This window comes from Mandrillus leucophaeus, unplaced genomic scaffold (assembly GCF_000951045.1).
Source record: "Mandrillus leucophaeus isolate KB7577 unplaced genomic scaffold, Mleu.le_1.0 Scaffold521, whole genome shotgun sequence".
NCBI lineage: Eukaryota > Metazoa > Chordata > Mammalia > Primates > Cercopithecidae > Mandrillus > Mandrillus leucophaeus.
In genome coordinates, this window is record NW_012105598.1 from 674,633 (window position 1) to 675,151 (window position 519).

Below are 519 nucleotides of genomic sequence, written 5' to 3' on the forward strand. Positions count from 1 at the left end.
GCATTTGTCATGATCTGAAATTGTTCATAAGTTCATTTCCTACCGCCTAAGTGAAAGCTCGCTCCCTCCTTGCACCTCCAGGGCTTAGAATAGCATCTGATACATGCAAAAAGATTCGGTGGTTGAATTGCTATCATGTTTTCAGCACTTAAAACGGTGCCAAGCTTTGTTCCAAGCTTGTTGAATCATCATTTAACACCTCTATGAGGTAGATAATCTCTATTTCACATGCGAACAAATTAAAGCACAGAAGACTTTAGCAACTAGTCCAAGATCACACAGCAAGCACTGTGGTACCTGAGCCACGGTTGAACCCACCAGGGTCATATCAATTAATGACCACTGTGGTGGCAGTTCTCATGACCCCTCTTTTTCCTGATGAGAAAACTGGGCTCAGAGACGGTAAGCGACTTGCCCATAGTCCCACAGCAGGTAAGCAAATGAGTCAGGATTTGGGCCTATGCCTGTCTGATATGCCAGGTCAATTTCCTTTGCAGAGGCTGCCTTTAATTGATTAAT